We start from the raw sequence: 9,975 nt of genomic DNA on the forward strand, positions 1-9,975 counted from the left end.
ATTGGATCATCATTGCAGAGGGCTCTCTCAAACCCCTTCCTTGTTGGCATATTTCATTTTTCTCCTTTTTGAAACTATGGGTAAACTTTTCTCTGTTTAAAATGACCCATCCAGTTCATGTCCTCTCCCAGGGAAAGCTGTTAAATTATTTAACTTCAAAATGAGATATGTCCCAGCTCTCATATGGGCAGTTGCTGGAATCAGTCTAATTTTGAGTACTAGTTCCTGGCTAGAGCTTATTATTACTAGAAGAATATGTGTTGACAGGCAAAGACAAAAAGGTCACGAGGGAGGTCACTGTTAAACAGAAATGTGATTTATATGCTATAAAGCACTCTATTATTATTAGATAGGAATTGAAGTTCAAGGAAACAATATGGGACTTGGAAAGTCTTATTTACAATAGTTTAGACAGACTTTAGGGGGAAATTGTGCCATGAATTTTTATTTCATTAACAATGAGACTGTATATTGAGTAGTGCAGACAAAATTGGATCTGGATATATAAACCAAAGTAATTTCATTATGTTTTAGATTAAACTAGCTAAAATACTTAATTTTGAATAAGTAGGGCAATATTGTGTGTATAGACACCAAAATGATTTTTTTCTTTCTTTCTTTCTTTTTTTGTGTGTGTGTGTGTGTGTGTGTGAGTCAGAGTCTCACTCTGTCGCCTTGGGTAGAGTAGCATATCATCATAGCTCACATAGAAACTTCAAACTCTTGGGTTTCAGCAATCCTCTTACCTCAATCTCCTGGGTAGCTAGGACTACAGGCACCTGCCACAACATTGCACTAGTGTTTTTGAAATTTTTGTAGAGATAGGGCCTTGGTTTTGTTCAGGCTGCTCTTATTAAACTCCTGAGCTCCAGTAATCCACCAGCCTCAGCCTCCCAGAGCGCTAGTATTACAGTGAGCCACAATGCCTGAGCCACTACCCTGCTCTGAATTTTTTCTTAAATTTACTAAGTCTTGGGGTTTTTTGTTTGTTTGTTTTTGAGACAGAGTCTCAAGCTGTCACCCTGGGTAGAGTGCTATGGCATCACAACTCACAGCAACTTCAAACACTTGGGCTTAAGTGATTCTCTTGCCTCAGCCTCCCAAGTAGGTAGCTGGGACTACAGGCACCCGCCACAACGCCCGGCTATTTTTTGGTTGCAGTTGTCATGGTTGTTGGGCAAGCCCAGGCTGGATTTGAACCTGCCAGCTCCCGCGGGCGTATGTGGCTGGTGCCCTAGTTGCTGAGCTACAAGTAAGTGCCAGCCTAAGTCTTGGGTTTGAAATGCAAAATTTGTTAAACAAGGTGCCTTTAAAAACAACAACAGGGTGCCTTATGCAACTAAAACCCACTACCCTTGCAGTAGCCAGTGCCCTGTGTGTTTTTGTGCTGTTTTATTGCTTTTCTGTGTGTTTAGTGGGGAAGCTTTAACTATAGTTTCCAGTCGGTGCTAGCATATGATAGATTTTAAGAGTCAAACCCAGCTTTAGACTTATATACCAAACAGTGAAAAACAAAAGAAGGCTAATAAATTAAGATGACATCACAGACCACAAAACAGGCCCCATTCCTTTACTAAAGTTCAAGATGTTGATGTCCGTCACGCTGGCAGAGGAGGGGGGTTTTCTTGCCTGGAGCCCTATCCCAAGTTTTTCAGTTCATCCATCTGCAACCTGTTGACTATATTTCACATTGGTGATGAATTATCCTCCGTTTCCTCTGTCTAATCCTTTTCATTTATTTATATTTTATGGAGGAAACATAAAAGCCTCCTTAGAAAAATCCAACTGTTTTTGATAAACCTTGTCATGTGCAAATAATGGGGCCTTGTCAAGGCCGAGCTTGTCTGGAAATTTATACCTTCTAATAATAATTAAGAGGAAAAAAAGAAAATCAGAAACAAATAAGAAATATATTGAACTGGATTCAAAGCATGCTTGTGGCTTTGAATCGGTGGCAATAAAGCATTTTCTATCAAAAAGTGTTTAAATACGGCAGTGTAACTAACATCCATGTTCAGCTTGAATTTTGGATTTTTCAAATAGTGAAACCATGACTTCAATTTTTAAGCCTAAGGAAGAAAGAAAGAAAGCATTTCGCTCTCAGTGAAGCATTATATTAATAGACTGGGTCGGGAACAATGAGAAAGATCTGGGCAGCCGGATAAACTATCGGTGGATAAAGGACCTTCAAATAGTCTCAGAAACGATTCTTGGTAAGAAATGTTTAACGATTTCTAAAGAAGTATAATTTATTTAAGCAAAGATCTACATTTTGGCTATTCATTGAACACACATATCTGGGTTTTGATTTTCTAAGCAGTGTTTTCAGTTTTGATCCAGTGATATTCCAATACATTTTTTAAAATTTAGAACAGTGAGTAGTAATGTCTACAAACTGAATAATCTAAAGAAAAAAATGAACAATTTTATGTTGATTTGTGTCTTCTACTTCCTTGTATAGTTCTACTAAATTAGTAGAAACTTTTCAGGTAATTATTAATGAGCGTATTTAAGAGAGTTCATTTGTTTTAAAAACCTGACAGAATATATGCCCTATTCTCAACCTTTTATCTCACCAACCTTGGATGAATAGTAGAATTTTCCAGGAAGCTTCTAAAAATGCTCATGCGTGGTCTTACCTCTGACCAGCTAAAACCAGATCCCTGGGGCTGTGATCACCAGCTTCTGTATTTTCAAAGTTCCTCAGGTGTTTCTCAGGTAAAAACAGATTGGCCTCCATGGCACTATGGCAGGTGTCCTCAAACTATGGCCTGCAGACCACATGCGGTCCACCTAGGACATTTATGCAGCCTTCTGGGTGTTTTTGCCACTGTTGCCTGTCCTGCTTAGCAGCCGACTCGTCCCGGGGCCCACAGTCTGGCCCTCCGACAGTCTGAGGGACGGTGAACTGGCCCCCTGTTTAAAAAGTTTGAAGACCCTTGCTCTATGGGATTAGATCAGAATTAGAGTCAAATGTTACCCTGTATCCACAAACCTTACACTCACTGAAAGAACCAGGCTTCCCCCACTTTTCAAATCCTTACAGGTGGTGGAACAGGATCGGGGTTGGAAATTTGGAGTCCTGAGTTCAAATCCACACTTGGTCATTTACTAAGAAATTATGATCTTAGTCTTGCCCATAAAAGACACTGAACAATACCATTCTTACAATAAGATAACCTATGCTGGGGGGCACAGTCCTAGAGACGCATTCAGAATATGTCTCTCCTGCAGTATAAATGGGTTTGTCAGGAGCGCAGCTAAACCAAGGAGGCGCTGAAGGTAACACCTGCCTTTTTGGTCAGAACGGCCTTCGGGGATAAACACACCAGTAAATGGAGGAACAGCTCTGTGGCCAAAGGGAAGTATTATTACGTAGTTGCAGGCATAGTCTGCATAATGACATTCTGATCAACAACAGAGTCTCAAAGGTTGCCTGGGACCCCCAGTGACCAGAAAGATGCTCCCGTATGGAGATTATAAGCCCTACGAGGGTAAATATAGGTAAGCACCTCTTTCCCCAACCCAGATCTTCTTTCCTTGTCAAAAAAACAGAAAAGAGAGATTTGAACAAGAATTGTGCTTTTGAGAGGGAGAAGACTTAGATAAATCATAGATTCTCAGCTATTGCTGCGACCCCCTGGCACCCCCCACCTGGTGTCTTCTACTTGGGCTGCCAGTGTCAGATGCCTGGTGGACAGTTGCTGTCTCCAGCTACTCCGGACACTTGGCTGCTCTTCCTTTCCCTCCCTCCAGTCTTCTCCACTATTAGTTCATTTTTACATATCAGTATGGAGCATCCTCCTCTCGCAGACTTCCATTTACTTCACTACAGCTGATTGCTCAGTGTATTTCCACGCCTGGCTGTAGGTTCTCCAAGGCTATAGTAAAAAAGTGTCATAGGCTGAGAGGCTTAAATAATAGAAGGTTATTTTCTCCCAGTGTTGGAGGCGAGGAGGCTGCGGTCAGGTGTCAGCAAGTGAATTCCTGCTGGGGGCTGTGCAAGAAGGGTCTGTTCCCTGCCTTTCTCTTTGTCTTTCCTGCGCACATCTGTGTCCAAATGTCCTCTTTGTTTTCATAAGGACACCAGTCATATCGGATTAGGGCATATGCTAGAGACCTCACTGTAACCTAGGTACCTCTGGAAAGACCCTGTCTTCAAATGTGGTCACATTCCGAGGTACCAAGGATCAGAACTTGAACACATGAATTCTGAGGGATGCACATTTTGGGCAACCATGACATTGACTAAAGGATGGATCAGTGAACAGATATGATAGATAAAGAGTAAATAAAGTCATTCTAGAAAGTATTTTTAGAGGCTTTTGAACGTCTTTATATGCAAACAAAATCTCTGAAACTAAAACAAAAACAACAATAAAAAAGACTCACAAATTTAAAATTTTGTTTCAGAGAAAACCCACTTACTTTTGGTTTTAGAAGTTGCAGAAGTATCTGCATACAGGCATATACAGAAACACTAAATATTACACAATGATTTCTTTCAAATATATTTTCCACTTGGTTTAAGTAATTTCCAACTCACTCCCCTGGCAATGATATACATATTTGAGGACAAGGATGACATTTTTTCAGTTTTTAATCTCAGAATCCTATTCCTAATCTTCTTTGCTACAGGTGATTTTACATTTAATCTAGTTTTGGGAGGAAAGAATGAGTCCTGATGTGAGCACTGTTGTTCCCAGAGGAGTTCTCTTTGGGGTGCTGCACTATGGGTAGCATGCACCCCAAAGGGACTAACCCGAGACCAGGTTAAATAATCTGAAATCTACACCCGTTTGGGGAGCATTATGCAAGGCAAAAGAGCAAGTATTACTAGACAGATCAAGAATGCAAATTCGAGGCCAGCACTATTAATTTTCAGAGTGCCTGGGGAAATCAGTAGATTATTCTGACTATTAGCAAAAACATAGAATCTGATGAGTGATGTTTACCCCAGCTGTGGGTGCTGAGGCCAAATACATGAAAATAATCACACGCACACACACCCAAATTGTCTTTTCTGCAGAATTGTCATGGGAGCCAATAGCTCAAGTAGTGTGACCTGTTTTGATATCAGCAAAAGTTTACACCTGAATGGCTGTGATCCTTATGCCCACTACAAATAGAAAACATCTCCTAGTTTCATAGAGAAAATAAAAATTGACGAAATCATGAAGTTTCTAAAAGATGTCTCTAACTGCATGTGAGCGTTTGTCAGAGTAGATGGTGTAAAATCCCAGCAATGTGCACATATAGCAGTTTTGTCTCACAGGCGCCTTTAGCAAGTTAACAGTTTCTGTGCACCAGGAAAGTTAAATGAATATTCTATTATCCATCCAGTTCATTAACTTGCTTTCTAATTTTATTTTTATCTTCTTTCATCATTTTTTTTCTGTGTAATTATACCATTGGACTGTGAAATTTCCAGCAATGACACCTACATTGAAGTATTTTGTGTCAAAATAAAACGAGATTTTGACACCATCAAAACTGAGTTGTACTCTCTAGGGAACGATCCATCAAAATGATCTTTTAAAGTGTTAGCCATAATCATTTCAGAACGTTTTAGTCCTAATTTCAGTTTTTATTTTAGCAAAAGGCACAGCTCCAAATATAGATAAGCCAGAGCTAATCAATAGTGTTAGTACTGAAAGTTATTGCAATGAAAAAATATGCTTTAAAATAATGAAGACGAAGTCTCCAAATTGGATATAAATCATTCTGAAGTATCTGAGTTTAAGCTCAATCTAGCAAGGCCTCCTGGATGAGAGAAGGAGAGGCAAAATGAAATTAGCCACCGCTTCTGAAATTTATTTTAAAAGACGAATTTTTGAATTGTACTAAATCTTCTAAAATTATGAAACTCAGTTTTTTACATGGATGACATACCACTTTATCAGAACTGCCCCCTATATTCCTGCAAAACTCAAAAACGGCTTTCCATTTTCCATTCTTTCACCTTCAGTCATGAAACAGCACTCACCTCCTCAGACTTGCAAGAAGTGGCTCCTCCAGCCCCACTGCCTGCACGCACTGCTAGGTCTCCCATGGCTTTTGAAATCAGCACATTTTCAAGTTCATTCACATTTGTTGAATCTTAATTCACAACAGAGTCAATTGCAAAACATATCTCAGCAACTAGCAATGAAAAAGAAGATGATAGCAGAGAAGAGAGGCCCATCTTATATGGCAGGAGGGTTTGATAAGAGGATGTTTTTATTATTTATTTGGGGGAAAATTCAAGAAGCATCTGGAGGTTTGGAGACCTGTATTCTCCTTTCAGATACTTGAACTTTTTTCCTTTCTTGAGGCAGCCTTTAGACTTGGGCACAAGCAGCAAGCAAGCGCCTCCAGATGAAAGAACCTCCAACCAGGTGAAATTCTCACCTGGCAATTTAGAAACTGAGATAGGAACAGCTAAATAATCAAATAGATCTGCAAACCTCTCGGTGAACTCTAATCAACTCTTAGATGCGTTTTCAGCAAACCTGGGCTGAGTTTGGAGAAATTCAAAGCAATGTCATGGTTGCAGATGGAAACCAGGCCCAGCTCAGCAGTTTAAATGAACCAGAAACTCAAGGGCCATCTCAAGGGGTCTGAACCCAAGCAAACCAAAACAAAGTTATGATTCCCAGGGAATGTTGGAAGTCCTTGATGCGCTGTCTTGGCAGAAGCTGAGTGTGTATTTGTTTTGCATTATTTTAAAGTGGTAAGTGGGAAAATGAAGGAAAGTCTACTAACTGGTTTGTCCTGGAGATCTCTACTATCCAGAGGCACAACGGATGGACTTTCAGGCATTGCTTTCTTTACCCAAGCAAATTTCTAGGAAAACACTTGAAAATGTTTAAACTACAGCATGGATATTAAGAGATTAACGGTTAAACACACACAGAAATGACTCTTCCTAACCTTCCTGAACTGTTACAGGATAGGGCTATAGAGCTTGAGAGTAGAGGAGACGTTATCTATAACCTTTGTCTCGGGAATAATGAGTATCAGGGTTGAGTCATTCTGGCCATAGTCCTTGAAATCTGGATGTGAACTCTATTTCAAGTGTTCTGGTTGACCACCAGGTTCCACATGACATCAGGTGAATGCTTTGCACGGTTGGTGTAGCTGGACATCTTGACTTTGAGAATACCTGGAATCCAGGCACCTAGAGAAAGATTTTCTAAGGTGCTCTTGGCTTCTTCCTAAGGACTTTCATAAGTAACGCCAAGAGTTCACAAGAGAGAGCTGTGTGTGTGTGTGTGTGTGTGTACATTTGTATGTAGTGTGCATGTTCACTTGTGTATCTGTCTCTCAGTCATGTTTTCTAGAGTATCAAGGAACTATAGTTTGGAAAAGAATTTTTAAAAATTGAGCCAGCTTTTGCTTTCTGAAGAAAGTCAATTAACTTTTTATCTTGATGATTCCAGAAGGGAGAGCTACAATGACCACTATCTACTGGGAAGTAGACATTCTCATTTAATACCTACTTCCTAGAACTTTTTTCTTTTTCGAAGTAAATAAGAAAAAGCCAGTTCCCACTATGTATTGGAAGCTCATTAATTATTCACTTTCCTCATGTCCACCAACATCGCCATCATCAACATCCTCACAGACATCATTTCTCTTCGGCAGAAAAAGAGAAGAAGAGTAAGTTTTCCATTCTTCATCCTTGCCCTCACTGCTAAGAGCATCATTTCCAAGCTAATCCCAGGTGTTCATAAGTATTCTCTTGCTCTTTCGACCAAATTTTCTATTAAAATTCTTCAGATAGTCTCTCATTCACACACAGCAATCTTTTCTTTGGAGAAAACAGCTACTTGACTTCAAATGTTCTGTGAGATATCATATAAACAAGTCATATATTTACAGCATAGTCTATACCTTTTGCCAGTGATTCCAAACCTTGATGCATCATAGAAACACTTTGGAAGATTAAGGCAAAAACAAAACTGAAAACATCTATACCTTAGGCTCTAATTAAACCAGTGGAATCAGAATCTCTGAGGCTGGGACCCTGGAATTACTTTTGAACACCTCTGTTGCATTTCCTCACCCGTATGATTCTAAACTGTAGACAAGGTTTCAATCTCCTGCTTCATATAAATCAACATACTTCTACCTACATTAAAGACATTCAGAATTTTCCAAGAATTAAGTATTAACACATTCATTAAAAAATCATCTCATGCAGTAAATTTTCTTGCAATAGGCTTGTTGATAGGGAACATTTTTGGATGTTTCACAGTCATCACAATTTTTAGTTCAGGTTCCTGTAGACAGCATTACTTGACAGAGTAGCTCACTGGGACACCTGTTGCGTCCCCATCCCAGCAATGAATAGACTGTAGCCCCCTTTGGCTTGACAGTGGTTTATAGACAAGGATTTGTGACCCAGTGTTATAGGAATTTTATTTTTATTATTATGGAAAGTAAATTGAATAGCAAATTTTTCTTCCATTACACAGGTTGCAAAAAGAAATACCTACAAAAAATGTATTCAGTAAACCTTTTTATTCGGTGCTTACAATTGTCAAGTATTTTTATACTGAGAGAAATAGGCATCATTCCTATTTCTATTTCACGGTATACAGGAAAGTTTCAGACCGTCAGGATCTTAATTCTTGTTCAAATCACAACCTGTAATGTAGAAATCAGAAAGGTTAAGTTCCCTAGAAGAGAAATAAAATTTAATGATGATTGTTATGAGTCTTTCTCCCCCTTACTTCCAAAACTCTAAAAAAAGTGGTTATGTCTATGGAGTCCAAATGTTGGCAATTTAATATAAGAATCTGTCCCTGACCCTGAAATAAAACTTACACTCAATCCTAAGGCAAGAAGAGTTGTAAAGAACAATGGTGCAAGGAAAGATGAAAAGCAAATATAAGATAGCATCGTATAAAAATGGTCACAACTCAAGAGAACATAGCCAGTTTCTAAACAGACTGTATGCAATCACTCCACTTTTCATGGGAAAAGGCAGGTATAGAAATTTACCTGACTCGGCTTCTCCTCTCCAGTCTCTCCTTGGTCAGTGTTCACTCCACTGTCTTTGATCCCCTACATTTCTGGGTTACATTTCCTGAAACTCTCCTAACAGTCACTGGGGAAGCAAAGTCCTGGGTCCTTCTCTGTGGCACTTCCTTTAGGTTCAAAAACAGTGTAAATACCTGAAGGCTTCAAAGGCCAGAATAGGCACGGGAGCTGGGCTTTTGTCACGTCAGGTAGCATTGGGATACTGCACCAGTGCCCACACCTCATCGTGACAGATGCTGACACAGCCAGCAGAATGGAGAGATGATGGGATGGTGGTGGCCAGTCCTGTCCTTGGGCGAGCAGCTGAGGGCTCAGGGTGAAGCTGAGCAAACAACATTGATTCTGATACAGATTCCAACCCCCCAGCTGGGGATGCGGATGATCTGACCTATTATTTAGCAAGTCTAATACACGTGCATGAGTCTTTTTTAACTCTCATGAAATTCCTCCAATGGGTTAAAGTCAACCAAGAAGTGGTATGGGCTTTAGGGCAATAGATGTCAGGATCAAAACCCTATTTTCTTCTTGGGACATGGAGCCTGCTTGTCTGAATTTATTGACTTTAGAAACAGAAGCAGAGAGGCAGCAGGTGATCATCTGCTCAAACTCTGTGTGTGTGTGTGGGGGGGGTGTCCAACCTTTTGGCGTCTCTGTATTATATTGGAAGAAGGAGAGTTGTCTAAGCAATACATTACATTTAATACCCTGCACTAACAAAATAGGATGAGCAAAACAATGGTCTGTGCATGATTTTTGTGATATCTGCCACCACAGATAAGCATAAAAGTCCTCACTGAATCCACATACAGCCTGCAGACCATGGGTTGGGCCCCCATGCCTCTGGTTCTTCTTGTCTAATCTCCCTAGTCCTGTCTCAGTCTCTGTTACTACCTTTCCCCCTTCCCCTAACCCTTTAATGCAAATATTCCTGCTTGAGAATTTCCTAGA

The sequence above is a fragment of the Otolemur garnettii genome, unplaced genomic scaffold, assembly GCF_000181295.1.
Source record: "Otolemur garnettii isolate 467f Iridium unplaced genomic scaffold, OtoGar3 scaffold00013, whole genome shotgun sequence".
Classification (NCBI taxonomy): Eukaryota; Metazoa; Chordata; class Mammalia; order Primates; family Galagidae; genus Otolemur; species Otolemur garnettii.